General features: G+C 35.7%; 1 protein-coding gene across 4 annotated transcripts in view; it reads left to right on the top strand.

Annotated features, from left to right (window-relative positions):
* Nucleotides 1-2,463: 2,463 nt before the first annotated feature.
* LOC116295593 (alpha-1A adrenergic receptor) overlaps nt 2,464-14,885 on the top strand; it is an 82,197-nt gene continuing 69,775 nt past the window's right edge. For 3 of the 4 annotated variants that reach the window (XM_089036775.1, XM_031703449.2, XM_089036771.1), the window contains exons 1-2: nt 9,270-9,402; nt 11,888-11,971. The gene's annotated coding sequence lies outside the window, so the exon portion shown is untranslated. Of the gene's footprint in view, nt 2,559-9,269; nt 9,403-11,887; nt 11,972-14,885 lie in introns of those variants that run through there. The other variant, XM_089036772.1, reaches the window with a different exon arrangement.

The raw sequence follows: 14,885 nt of genomic DNA, 5'->3' as shown, positions 1-14,885 counted from the left end.
CTCCCTTTGCAAACGCGAAACCTAACACGCCAAATACCGATTCGATCGATCTGCGAGTGAGTCATTCCCTGACTTAGATCAGCTCAGAGGTTATATCAGAGCTCGATGCATAGCAGTATCCACTGAGTATAAACTTAAATGAAAAAGGGATGATTTTGCGCTTTCGTTTAAAGAATAATGGTGGACGCGCGTAATCCAGCTTTGCCACTTCATGATAAGCTCGTTTATCAGTAGACGCATAAAATTGGTGACGCCCACACGTCAATATTTATATTCGGATATTATTAGAAAACAAGTTTTTCTGTTTTCGAAAACATCGGCATCCTCTCCAGGAAGGTTGTTCAACACTGATTCTCCCTCCACACGCAAACACAAAACTGATGACTAATACTGACAAAACTTATCTCTGAAGGTGCGCAAATACGTTGAATGGCGCCAAAGAAGCTAAAATGTAGTACCAAACATTCTGCAAAAAATCTTCCTGTTCTAAATCTGGTATGAAAATCTGATCGAACTAGTTTGACTGATTAATTTTCGACTTATAAAGACGTACGAAGCGCATGCGTGTTTAGGCCTGTTTGTCGTGTCTTTTTTAAGATGATTCCATTTAGCGGTCCATCCACTAAGGTAACTAATTTATGTGAGGGAAAAAACTTTCTTAGTATTAATTGTTTAAAATTAACCGGGACCATACTTCCAGACATCGAGTGCTGAACCGTCGTACGGACTTACGGTTACGCTGGAGATTTCGACCCCAACACCGCTATCCCGGGAGGAATTACAGAGACTGGTCAGGAAGCTCGGCTGAAGCCTAAGGGAAAGGTTAGTCGGCCTCTAGACCATAGATGATTAACCCCTTGCTATGACCAGCAAACCCGATGTAGCAATAGTATCACTGATCTCTTACCCTACATTGCCACTCTTTTCCATGTGGGACGCGCTTTTACAAACTAATTGCAATCTCGAGTTATATTTACTCGTAAATTCAACCCGACGTAAAACTCAAAATTGATGTCATTATTTCTTCTCCTTTATAAGACACATTGAGTCGACAGAAGGCTCACGATGAATCGAAAGCATAATAAGATCAGAGAGTTTAAATACACTCACTAGGTACATAGGAATACACCACATCTTATTAAAGAATATTATTGAAATCACCTATGTTACAGCTACCATTGCAGCGGTTAATAAATAAAAGAGCATGCGTAGTGAAACATTTTAATTAAAACTAGCCTAAACAGACTGATCCTCGAATTGCAGCAGTTAACGGAAAAAAGCATGCGTACTGAGACATTTTAATTCAATGAGTTGTATCACTTGATTGGGTCCTAACGCGCACTTGATAACATTGTCATGAATAATGAATAAGCCTGTAGCGAGATGACGTTTTACCTCCCACTCTATACCATAATAGTTTTTAAAATTCTTTCATATTCAAATTTTTGTTTTCTTAGAGAATACAGGAACAATAGTCATCATTAAAGAACAAATGCAGTGTGAAAAGGATTATGGTCTAGAGACGGGGGTAAAACGTCATCTCGCTTCAGGCTTATTGGGAATCCTGCATACCAGTTCCCCGCCAAGGCCTATAGGTACATGTGCATTTTATGATCACATTTTTCACGATCAAGCCCAAATCAGTTGCACTAAGCTACCTGACTATTCGTGATAACTACTCGCCTGTACCGTTTACAGCTTCCCCCTACCTCTGGCTCACATTTAAAATTTTAAGAATTTTTTTTTCTCGAACAATTATTGATTTTGTACACGCATGCATGTCTCAAAGACAATCACAAGCGCACGTTGGTCTCGCAAATATAGAGCACGTATTCTGTGCCCTTAACCATTTAAACCGTTATAACAGTTGAAAAATAATTAAAAAATTTTTTTCAAGTAAATTTTCTTTCGATAGTCAAAAAAACTAATTTTTTCTAATCAATCGGTCTCAACTCAAATATATTCTGTAAAGGTTTTCCATATGCGCCTCCAGAAATTTCCTAGTTAAGGTCGGATAATTTTTAGAACCATTATGACACCAACGACGTAAAAAACAAGCGTTCTGTGACCTGAGTTCTGAACCTGGTTCGGCCTGGACAATAGTGCTGTCCCATTGAATAGAATCAGTTATAAAGATACCATAGCTGCCTTCAAGCATCTAGATCTCGTGAACATGAACCTCGCGGTCAACGACAAGAGCCTCAACTACAACATGTACTTTATGTACTTTAAAAAAGCTTAATTCCCCTCCCCCCTCCCCCCCCAAAAGTAGACAGTCACCTCAAAATCAAACATCCGCGGAACTGCTACCATTGTACTTGAATTGAATAAAGTCAGATTCAGCCCCGTGAAGCATTATGGGCGGCTTATTTTATATGTAGTAATTTTTAAACTACTTAGTCTTCTGCACGCAGGTGTCTTATGAAGCATTATGCGTCGACTCGATCAAAACAAAATCGATTTAGTATTTAGCGAAAGGTTGATAATCGCGCCGCAGTGAAACTTTTGTTCTTCTAAGCTGAATCGAAGCCGTCAAAGCACCTGTTCTACGGATTAAGGTTGGTATCACACCACTTGAACGTCAAGTTCAATACAATCATCTCTAGATAACTCATTACAGATTAACATTGAATCAGGGCCAACAGCCTTACGTATGTTTTATCGTTTTTCTTTATATCATTAATTTGTAAACCAGAAATCCTTTTTTTGCGTCTTCCTTAAGAAAAATACAACTCAGTATTCGAGGGACAATTTTATTTTCTTTTATTTTTCGAACCATTTTATTTTATTTTATTTTATTTTTTGATTTTATTTCTTTGTTTGTTTGTTGTTGTTGGTTTTTTTTTGGTTTTTTTTTTTTGGTTTTTTTTTTTTTTCTTCTTTTTTTTTTTTTTTTTTTTTTTTTTTTTTTTCTTTTAAAGAAGGGCGGTTTTAGAATAAACTGATACTGGTTGTCAGAGAATAAAGTTCAGGATAATCACGGATTGCTAGACCAAGTGATCTTATGAAGGCTTCCTTGTGATTTTAATTCAGACTGTTATTGCCCCTTTTTGCTGTGATCACCGAAACTCCTCATAAGCACTATTGGAAAACTTGAATATCCAAGATCTATCCGTTAATATCACTTTAATACTGAGGAGTCAAAATGATTTGTTACATTGAAACTACTGTTGTATTTATATGGAAAATTTTAGTCAATTGTTTTAAAATATTCCTTGTATCGATCCCAGTTGTTATTGCTCATAACGCCCCACTGTGAAAGCAAAATTTTTGCCTGTGATATGAATAAAAACTAAGCTACGTTTATATAAACATTCGTGTTGTTTTAAGAATAGTCGAATATTAATAACACTGTTGAATTCAAGTGTAAACAATTGAGGCCTCGTCGACGGAGCTCGAACGCAACGTCGCGGCAGCCGGTTTTCGATCGAGTGGTGTTGAAAAATCAAGATTTGTATTTGGTCTCCAAATAATTATATAGACCACTGCTCTAGAAAGTGAGAGTGGTCGGAAACTAAGCTTAGACGAGGTTTGAATTTTTTTGTTTTTCTATATAATCATAAATTGACATAACACAAAAGATATATATGCAAAATATAATAGATACGATTTTAAATGGAAAACCCCCCTGCGTGTTTTAATGAGATTTGTTGGGGAAATGTAATCGTCTTTTCTTACTTAATTTCAGATTTCAAAGAAAGAATTCAGAGCATATATCTTAGTGCATAAATAAACATAGAAATAAATAAACATATCAATTCAAAAACGTTGTCTTTCCGAGATCTGAAATGGGCGATCTCAGACTGAACGAATTTTTTTTAGCTTTAATGATTTTTGGCTAATATATGAATACGCTTTTCTAGCTCGCAGGTCATGCAATCATGAATACACCTGTTTCAATAAACGTTGTCATCGTTGAAGGCGATAGGCAATAGTAGATAGACGAAATGCAATAGGAGTTAGGTCATTCCAAGATCCAAGAAAAGCTGGAATGACTTGCGTTTCTGCTTCTTATTCTCGTCAAAAACATGGACCTTAGTGTTGCTAAAAAAGAGGTGTTCTTTCTAGTTCTGGTGTATAGGTTTTTCAAAGCGTTTGATTTTAACTTATTTGGCGGCGGGCCATTTTGGCAAAGGGTCTATTCCAATAATGAGGTTTTTATTTATTTTGCAATGCAACGGGGCCATTGTCTTTTATAACTAATTTTGTCTTCGGAAGAGGGAGCACTCGGAAAAGGAAAGGAAAAGTAAAGAAAACACTACTTGGTTTTACAAGGGTTCGTGCGTCAGCAAGCCTCTAATTTGTTCATGCATATGATTAGCAACCTATCAGAAGGCAGTAAAATGCCATGTGCCAATTTAAAAAAATAATTATTTTTATTAATTACTTAACTGATTTATCATCAAAGGTATAGAGATTATCAGCAAATATTCGCTGAGCCTGAGGTGAATAACCGTTTTATAATTTTAGACTTAGATATCAAAGAAAAGACGAACTTCAGGCTAAAAAAACAACATTTTATTATTACTTCCACTTTAGTGATTTTACTTTCTCTTACGACCAGTGAATATCGTCTCAATGATCACTGGTAGCTACGGGGTCGAGAATAGAGAGAGAATAGAGACGGAAGATCAATTCCAGTTTATTCATAGAAGCAAGCTAGATTACTCTGCATGAGTATAGCTCTAAATGTAAATATTTTATAAAATATTTTATTCTAGTCAATATATTAAGCACAAGCAAACGTTCTAGAAAGAACACAGCAACGCCGACGGCGCGCGCACGGGAAATCGTTTAGTGAAAACGTGCACGCACATGGTCCCTAATATCTGTCAGAGAGAAAAAGAGCCGAATATTTGTTACTGACCATAGTTAGTACTCTACTGACTATATACTGTGAGCAATGGTCCTACAGGGTGAGTGCCCTTCAGTGGCATTAGATGGGATTGTAGTGTACGTAGAACCTCGTTTAGCGGCTTTGATCTAAAGTCCAAATGAGGGTAAGTTTGTTCTCACTCATCCCTACTAGACGCTTTCAAATGTCCAACACTGATCTTTTGTTTCGACTGAAGTCACTTGATCATTTCTTGCCGGCTAATTAGTAAAAGTCCGATGGTAAGTTTCGAAGTTCATTTTTATCGCATCATCCAAAAGTAAAAGGCGAGTATCATAGTCAACGTCAGTAATAGAATAAGTGTTGAACGCTGGCTGATTTTAGTGGCTATTAGAAACTGAATGCCGAGAAGAAATCCAATATATACCGATGTTCACCTATCAAGCTACAGGGGAAAATCAATTTCAATCAAGGCGAACCAAATGGAGATCGATATTATTGCATTGTAGCTTCAGCTTTAAATCTTCTTAAACAGAGCATTGACTGATGAAGATATGGGCGGTAAAGTGCGCAACGTCGGCTGCCTGGAATACTACTTTACCTTTATACCGAAGAACTACATATATATTTTTAAAAAAAACAGCTGTCCAGTCTCTCCACTACTCCCACTCATGAAACTATGCCTGGGCGCCAAGAAACTGCTAGTCTTGTTTTAATGTCACATGAGTACCCAGTGTCCTGCGTATCTTTTATAATGACGTCACTAGCCAAAGCAAATATTAAAAAATAAACGGTCAAATCATCTCAAAATGAAAATATTACAACGCATCAAAATTTTATTATTTTTATTAGTAACGTCTTTCCCTTCAACTAAACAATAAGATGGCTCCGTATGAGCACGAACACGTCTCAAGAGTTCCGTTGTTTTTGATCCCCAGTGATCTCACTCACCTGGCCTAATTATGATTTATGTATATTTTATTTTAAAAATATTTAGTAATTTATTTTTGGTTTTTGTTCCTCCGCAAAACCTGACACGCTTATTTTCTTTTCGATCTATGAGCTGTGAGCCGAGCCCTGACTTTGATCAGCCCAGTTGTTGGTTCAGTGTTCGTTAGCCATCAAAGTCTGGCACTATTCTTTATAGCTGAATTTCTTTTGTTTCTTCAAAATAGAGTTGACTTTGCCCAAATTGGGTGGACGATAACGCGTTGAATATGTTTTGTTCTCACGGCTATAGTTAAGCACTTCCTGAAATCAATGATTAACGCAGCGATTTCTATTACTGATAATCTTTGGGCGCCAGTCCACCTGCCACCCCCAAGTGTTTGAAGATGGTTTCATGCAGCAAAACAAGGGAGAAGTTGTTAAAAAATAAGATAATAACGCCTCATTATATATCTCTATTCAAGGAAAGGAATATATATTGAACAAGAGCACAATCAAAACAAAAGTTATAGAAGTTAACTTCACTTAGCATTGAGTGGAAACACTTAAACAAGCACTCTATACTGGCTAGAACTACTCACTTGTACTGAATAGAACTGATGAAACAATCAGAGAATTGATAGAGCTACTGATTTAGTAGAGCGATTCTACTTGGCTCGTAAAACAAAGTTGTATAATGCATAGGTTATGTTACGATGGACGCCATGATGATTTCCATATTGCGGTAATGCAAACTACGAGTAGATTTTTCCAGGACCTTCCATAGGCAAACATGATGAGAAGAAATGCGTTTTTGATGAGAAGAATTTTTTTTCAAACAGATCAAATACAGAAGTTTTATTTATCAGCAGAATGCTATTACCGAAAAAAAAAAAAATTACAATTATATATACGATTACAAATAAAGCAGTCGAAATCTCAGTCGAATGTTTTGAAGTAGTTTGTATTGATGGTTTGCAAGCATTCCCAAGAAAGTCAAAAAACATGGTAGTCATTGTGTAAACTATATATTTGTACTGCGGTTGTAATCTATCATATTGAGCTGATCCTCGCAATATATGAAGCAACGCATGCAGCTGCAAATTGAAAGACTCTGCACTTTGATTTAAAAACAATGCACTGTCTACTCCTATATACTATTTTTACTATTTTTTTCACGGGCCAAATAAAATCCCTCTAAATGTAGTACTAGATCATAGTTTAAATCATAGTAGCACTAGATCGTAACCAAAATTAGAGGTCAACCTGTTGTGGTCTACTAGAATTTAGGGGCGTGGCACGGGGAGGGGGAGGAGGAGGGGAGCGATAGCCCAGCCTAAAGTCTATTTTCTTGAGCTATCTGTGGATTTGGCGGGATTTTTTCTTCTTCTTCTTTTTTTTTTTTTTTTTTTTTTTTTTGATAGCGCGCGAAAACGCGTCTGCTGGTCCCTCCAACTTTGGTACTCTCGCTATGCGCCACTACTAGAGTTTATTGAAAGATAGGTAAGGTGATGTGAATATCTAGTAAAGGTAGTTATACTCCTTTGAAGAAAGTTTAGGTAGTGACTAACAGTCAAAACAAAACAAATATCTACTACTACTACGTATAATGCTTACTATGAGTCAAGTAAAATCACTCTATGATGATACCGCGCTCACGGCTTAACAATAGCTAAGTACAGTGTAAGAGCTAAATGCTTAACGGGCTGATCCAAAGCCTATACTTCATGATTATGATCGTCTGATGCATGGTTCATCAACGGCTAAAGTGACAACGGTGATGTCGATAACAAGACAAAAACAAAAGAAATTAAATCTCAATTCAAAAAATATATAAAGCAGGGAAAAAATCTATTATTTGGTCTGACCGTTAATTGCTTAAGTGAGTTGCAGACATCTATGTTGATTATAAAGGAAAGGTCCTAATAATAGTTGTGTTATCTAGTATGAGGAAATATCATTACTAAACTCTCTAGACTAACCAGCTTATATAAATGTGCTCAATCAATCCGACATTATGTATGACATTATCAAAAAAATCTTGCATATGCTATTATTGAGCTTCAGAGCTTCAAAACACACGGTCGGTTAGGCTCCTTTCCAGGGTTTTCTCCGGGGTTTTCCGGTTTTCTTCCCTTCACAAAGCCTAACACACCGAATTCAAATTCGACCATTGAGTTTACATGCCCTGACTTTGATCAGCCCAAAGATCCTTTCATTGATAAAATGGAAAGTTTATTTTTATTTTTATTTTGGTAAAGAAACATTGTACATATAACAGCTTTAGGCCTTCACTCAAAAGGTCGATCGTAACTATATTTATTCTGTTTTCATACTGAGTATCATCGCAGCCTTTCTTAACCAATCAACGTTGTTGCAAGCACTTTACAATATAAAAATAAACTAAATTGCTTCAGTAAATTCCCAAACATCAAATTAATTATAAAATAGAGTTTTTTAAATTCGTTATGCTAAAATGGTCTCTCTTCTGAATCCGATCAATCATATATATTTTTAAAAAAAGAAAGAAAACTCGAACGGAACCTAAGACATTTGACTTCCTTGACATACGCTATACTATCGTAAGTGGGACTGATAAGAGCCGACTTGATTGAGTGCGCCCGTAAATCAATCTTGTTAAATTCATGTCAGAATCGAATATTTCAGTTATAAACTACATAAAGATTTCATATGGGAAAATGCGTTGGAAGTTAAGAGTTTGCCATCAAACAAATGTTTTCCTATTTCAGACCACGTTTCAATCCCACTTTTTTTTATTGTATCCATATTCACGTGTCTTCTCATGTGCAACCGAGCGCAGCCGTGAATGACACATAGTGGTCTGAAATGGGAAAACATTATACCGCGCCAGAGCGCGTGAGCTGATTTTCAGTATTTCATATAAGCCAACAATTATTGTGGTAAGATGAATGTTTTGAGATTTTCACTATTACCTCCGTTCAGGGAGATAGTCGGAGCACGCGCGTCTTTGGAACATACATTTCATTTAACTTTATCAGCGATTTGGATGGAAAATCCACAAAGTTTGGACATACGATTACATTTACCCATAAAAGAAATGACAAACACACAAAAATTTATATATTTTCCGTGATCTTTGCTTTGTTTAGTCCTCTGGCAAGAAAGCCGCCGTATCGTCAAAGTATTCCCTTATGATCTATTGATGGTTTTTATATCCGCCATGTTGGATGAATGTAACTAACTCGTCATTAGTCTCTTTTGTTATATCATCCAACATGGCCGACGTGTCTTTTGTTATTCCATTTTCTTGGGAATGATCTAAAAGCAGCAATAATAACGTCACATGATCGAGGAAATCTGCTTGGGGATTCTAGTAATAGTATATTATTAATTTGCGGGAAAACTTCTACACGTAAAGAAACGTGTCGAGGAGGAAATTGGTTACGGTTGGGCTGCAATCAGTGCCCAGTCCCTGTCATGCATCTTGTCACATGTGTTTTGCATATGCATGTTGCCTTCCGGTTGACAGAAATAGTTTGGCAGCTTTGTGTAGAAGACGATAAGAAGCTTCAAGAAGCCACAAACTGCAGTATACCTTAGACTTTATCACAAGATATTATTGTTTAAAGATTTAACAGGACTCTTCATCTTCAAGAAAGGTAAAAAGCTTTGAAACACACTTTTATTGCTTCATGCTGTGCTACACGCTTGTATTCTAACTGGTTACTTTTTATCGCTGATAACTACAGTTTATCTCTTCTAAACTACACAGAATTACTGTGGAGTTATTTCCTTACAAACCGTATGACCAAGTACTTATCAAATGATTATTATTTCTGAAGTATTTGAAGTTCAAAAAATAAAGTTCAAAGTGTGTTTACATTTGTTACGTGTCCTTCACGGTTTGATGACAGCTGGTATATGTCGTTGTTCCTAAAATAGTTTTACTAAATATTTCACTTTGAATACAGAAATTATTGAAGTGGGAAAGTTATGTGCTGCTACCGTGAACTAACATATGCTTTATTAATCTAACATTATTATATAGACAGAATGTCGCTACCAGATAAATACAGAAGTCTTGTAGTCAACGTGACTGAACTGACTTTGCTAGCGCCTGCTCAAAATTTTATACAACCGTTTCGTAACGTGGTTATAGGTAATTTATTTTCGTTCGGTGGTTTTGCAACATAAAAATACTCTTAAAATATGATAATTTGACAATCGCAAATGCATTGCCATACCGTTCAAAAATCAATGTAATCTAATTTCAGTTTCAATTTTTGTGTGATTTGGCTCAATGAATATAAATCATAAAGCTTAAAATAGATGTTATTAAAATTCAGTTACACATCTTTATCGATTTTGATCTATTCAATTTTCTGTAGCAAAATTGCTAGGCTTCTTAATAAGGTCTTACTTTGTTCTTTTTTATTTGAAGTAAAGTTTCTTAAAATCAGATATGCTTGCTATCTAGGTATTCTTTGACGCGTGGTATGTCCTTGTTATTGACCTCCATTTGTTTACTTTTTATCAGTATATAATTAAACTTCAAAATACCAGTGTATGATCAGTTTATATTGACAATCGAGTGTGACGAAGATTGCTATTTGTGTATTGCTTATTAGGGGAAAAAAATGTCTTGAATCTTGGTGGTCAGTCATCACAGACGGTTATACTACTGTCAGATTAAATTTGACGTCTCTCTCTTAGGGACGGACCATTAGATTTTTGAGGGGGGGGGGGGGGGGGGGGGGGTAGGGTGGGGTTGGGCAAAAAAAAAAAAAAAAAAAAAAAAATCGAGCACAGCGTCAGGATGAATAAAAGAGTCGTGCATAAGAAAAGTGCCAGAAAAAAAATCCAAATTATGTTCAAAAAAATTCCTGCACAGCCATGAGGCGTAAAAAAAATATTCCTGCTCAAAATAAATTGTCCAACTACCCCTCCCCCATCAAAAATCTAATGGTCCGTCCCTTAGACCACTCCTTTCCTATTTATCACTCACTCACTCACTCACTCACTCACTCACTCACTCATCCATCCATCCATCCATCCATCCATCCATCCATCCATCCATTCATCCATCCATAAATTCATTCATCCATCCATCTATCCATCCATCCATCCATCCATTCATTCATTCATTCATTCATTCATTTATTCATTCATTCATGCATTTATGCATTCATTTTATCATTTTTGGTAATTTAATAATTGTACGTCCACATCGAATTAAATTAAACTAGATAGAGATAAACTAGATAGACTTTGTGTTTGAGGAAGATAAATGGTATGTTGTAAAATACATGGTTTATAACCATGTTTATAAATTTCGTAACTATGGCTGGAAAAAATATGGAAATCATAGGACTTCCTAATCAAGACTCTAGTAGATCAATAAAAACACTAGATTATGATTATCGCATCCAAGATTATGATAAAACAAGTTGAAATTATTTCTTTTGTTGCTGTAAAATTTAGATGAATTGCGTACATGCGTCTAAATATAGCTGAGCGTCAGCTGAAAGAATCATCTAGATGGGGCGCACTGTGTAATTCCAATAACTGAAGAAATTGAAAATTGATAATTTTTGGTCTTACGGCTTGCCTCATCGACATAACAAAATTGTCTCCTTTTTTTTTACAAGTTTTCTAGAATTTTTCAGATTGATCCAAAAAACATTTACTCCTTGAAAAAAGTGTTAACAATTCAAGCAGTAGAATTGAAAATTTCTCTTTCTCTCTTTTCATTGCCTCGGGTTAGTCTTAAACTTTTCATGGGAAAAACTAGGTTTATGCGATCAAAATAGATTTGAAACCATTTTTAATTTTAATCATTTGTGGAAGGAAACTATTGGGATTACGATGCGATGATCCTTAATCTCAATTTTTGAGCTTTATCGCTGCCAAAGCTTCCATTTTTGGTCATACAGCAAGTCTTAAATTTCTGTATTCGTTCTCGAAGACGAGGAAGACTCCGACTAATGGTACTAAAGTGCATTGTGTTGCCTGTGGGATCAAATAAACACAGCTAAATTATACACTTATTAATTGCCCGAGGGCGACACTTCTCAAGCCCTTTTCTGTAGCACTTCATTTAGATTTGAATACAATTTTGCGCTAAAATGTTTGTTTTGTCTTCAGACGAAGAATAGCGGAAGAGCTTCAAATGATTATTGCTGGAGAAAGGCTTCTCACATCACTGAATGGAACAGAGAGCGAAGTGGGGTAAGTAATCACGATGATTTTATGGCTTTTTTTGTATAAAGAATGAAGTATAAAGAATAGAATAAGACAAAGTATTTTGACTTCAAAAGATTGTAAATCAAGGGAAAGTAAACTAAAGCTAGCGAGCGTTTACACTTACTATGAGAAAAAATAAAGAACAGAGCGGATCTACCACTGACAGAGGATGATTTTCGATATTCAAAAATCATTAATAGTATCTGACTACGACTGACATATTTTTCAATATTCTCATGAAATTCAAAGTGGCTTAAAGTGTCCGCTTTCGTTTTACGATCTCCAAGATTGTAAGATTGACATACAACGATCAGTAATGGCTGTCACATCTCGTTTGGTTTTTCTCCTTGTGACGTTATCGTGACGTTATCGATTCATTACTTTCTTAGTCGCTAGAAAAATCAGCCTTTTATTTGTTGTTTTAACTTCTCATTTCGTTAAGAGTGCTCATATCAAGTAGTATATCATCTCAAAAACCTCTCTAGACAATATCTAATGCTATTGACAGCCTGTACATCTTACGAAGAAGAAGTTAAAACTTATTCAAAAGCAGTCCAATGCCATCTTCCAGCCAATGAGAAGGAAGAATTGTTCAATACAAAGACCACTATTCGGCTTTGTATATTGCAGCCTAGTTTCCTGATATCTATCAAGCATTCGTTTGAATTTTTTCAAATCTTTAGTGCTTTAAAAAACCGCTAAAATGTTGACTAGACTTTCGGAAGAATATGTCCTCTTGGTAAACGAAATGATACAGTTGGATATGTAGCAGGTAACCCGGCGATACAAACGAGCGGTGGTTTACTTGATAGGTCAGTTTGATATCAGTTTTTCTGTATATAAATCTTAATTTAACAAGAAAAAGGAAGGGTGTGAAAGTACAAATTGCCGCACGTGCCTCCTTTCCTTCTTTCTCGTTTCATCTCTTTTTATTTCTATCGTTTTGTTGCAGTTGCCCGTTCTCGTGTTCGTAACTTTCTTCTTTTTCCTCTTAGCTTTTCTTTTCTATTCTTCACTTCTCTTCTTTCCTTCTTTTCTTTGTCTTTTACTTCTCTCCTATTTCTTTCCTTTTTATTTTACTTAGTTTGTTCTCTTTACGTTGATTTGTTTTTGCTTCTATTTTCCCCTCAATTTTCTAAAATTTAGAAACTTTTTTTTATATTTTATCTTTAACTTCCTTTCTTTCCTTTTTTTATGATCGATTCAAAGTTCATTTGATTTCCAATTGTGATATTCTTTAATCTCCAATCTATTTGCTTATTATCGTAATACTGCCATTAATGCTTACTCCTGCATAATGAATTAATAATCGAAGATTTTATGACCAAGTAAATCGGCTATTTTCAGCTGTACATACCCGCTGAAATAAAGAGGGATGGAATAGTCAAAGCTTTTAGTACAAGCTTTAGAGGTATTGGATTACTACACTCATCGAAGGATTAATTTCATCGGAAAAACTTATTTAATCTAGTTTTTTATTTTATTTTATTTTTATTTATTGATTCTTCGCTGTTCCAAAATAGAAATACAACTAGTGTCAACTAGAAAATTTCTTTCATTCTTCGATTAGTGTTCGCACGCCGATTTATTTTTATTTTTCATTTTTATTTTTCCATTATTTTCCAACTGGAAAAAGACTTTTTGTATTATCTTTTCTCTGAGCGTCTGATGTCTTAGAAAGATAACTTTAGAATCGAAAGATACTAGGATAAATGAGATGGCGATAAAACGTTGCTATGATTCTTACCCTGTATAATCAGCGCAATGCGAATTAGATTTTGTTCTGGCAAAAAATTGCAGCAGCATCACCATGGCTACAAATCGCAACAAAGGCTATGAGAAGCGCAATGTCCAAAATGCTGCGGAGAATTAAAGTTTATATTTTGAACTTTTTTTAGCCCGCATTTTTTTGGATATCGTTGTCGCTATGTTTGCTATCGAGATAAGATGGGTGCAATGTTTTTTCGCTTTATTTTCTTTTGATGTTGTTTGTTTGTTTTTATTGTATTTTATTTTATTTGCGATACACGTTATTGCCATGATTTATGATTTTTCATCCAATGAAAAATAGAAAGTCTATGAAAAATAGCTTTTCCTGGCAGACTCACTTTAAGGATCTGTACGTGGTCAGCTGGTGTATCATATTATTGTTGTCTTTTCCACCCAATGTATAGGCTAGCGAATTAGCAAAGGTATATCGCGTACGTCATATCAACTAGATAAAACTTTGGCATCTTGGAGACACTTTGAGTAAGGTGTTTTCCTCTTAGGATTATTTTTTTTCATCGACACTATTATATCTTCTTCCCGTTGTTGCCGAAAACAATGCCTCGTATTCGCAAATGAATATCAACTGGTCTGAAAGCTTTAGCCCCAGAATAAACTGAAGGACTGGGTTTATCAAAAAGATTTGTTTTGTTCGCTGATGGCCTATGCTTCAGCTACGAGATATGAGTTGTCATAGTTACATTATTGGCATTCAGAATGGGAAAAGTGGTAATGAATAGATACTGAATTGAAGTGAATAAAGAGGGAGAACCGGCCCCGGACCATCCCTCATCCCACTTATCTGGGTCCGTCATTGTTCCAGTATGTGACTACTCATTCATAGGGATGGAAAACGTTTACGCTAGGCTTGATTCTCACTACTCTCAAAAAAACTGATCAGTATCCCCATCAGAAATTGATTTTTGTGTTTGAGTAGGGAGATCCAGGAGATCCTCCCCAAAAATACCCTCGTAGCAAACGAGAGAGACTAAACTTTAATATTGAACAAGCAGCAAGGTCCAAGACGCATTAATAGGGCCGAACTGTAAGACTTCACCATTATTCGGAACCTGCTTTTTGATTGCCCCATAGTTAAGCATCCCATTTTTAATAGGTTAGGTTTAGCTATAGG

Source organism: Actinia tenebrosa, unplaced genomic scaffold, assembly GCF_029948245.1.
Source record: "Actinia tenebrosa isolate PJP-AT-01 unplaced genomic scaffold, QUT_ActTen_1.0 PGA_scaffold4__44_contigs__length_22323623, whole genome shotgun sequence".
NCBI classification, from domain to species: Eukaryota; Metazoa; Cnidaria; class Anthozoa; order Actiniaria; family Actiniidae; genus Actinia; species Actinia tenebrosa.
Note: the sequence above shows the minus strand (reverse complement) of the source record. Positions and strands in the feature narration are given on the sequence as shown.